Consider the following 620-nt stretch of genomic DNA (forward strand, 5'->3'; position numbering starts at 1 on the left):
GGTATCAAAACAAACAAATGTTCAATAATAATAACTTTTATTATTATGAGGATCGACTGGAAAGTTAACAGGCTGACCAATATATTCTCATAGAATGTGACCAAATGAAGTTCATTTTTAAATATTAGGATCTTTTCTGCTTGATTTCCCCTTCTGAAAATTTAAAATTAAGCGAAAATTTTCAAATTTGATATATTGGTGTAATTTTTCCCGTTGAATCTGATGCTATTCACTTATTCCAGAAAAACTTTAGAAAACTGCAACAGAGGTTTAAAGTTTGATCATTTTTCCCTACATCAGAGAACAGGATGTGGAAGCTGGCATTTTGTACAAGGTGACAACATTACAATGTTAAAACATTCAACGATGGAAGTTTTAATGAAGTTTTGTGAAATGTTGGATAAACATTTGAAATTGGAATAAAATTGAGGCAATTGAAAAGTGAAAATCAAACAGAAAGGATCATCTGCATACTTCTTTCAGCGATTCATTGCTTCGATTGCCTTGGAAAAGAAGCTATCCTGTTAGTTAAACAAGTTTTCAACAGCTGATAAGACATCATCACTATGATATTGGTTCCAAACCGAGGATTTTTTTTTATATATGTAGGGGATATAGAT

This window comes from Octopus bimaculoides, chromosome 6, assembly GCF_001194135.2.
Source record: "Octopus bimaculoides isolate UCB-OBI-ISO-001 chromosome 6, ASM119413v2, whole genome shotgun sequence".
Lineage (NCBI taxonomy): Eukaryota > Metazoa > Mollusca > Cephalopoda > Octopoda > Octopodidae > Octopus > Octopus bimaculoides.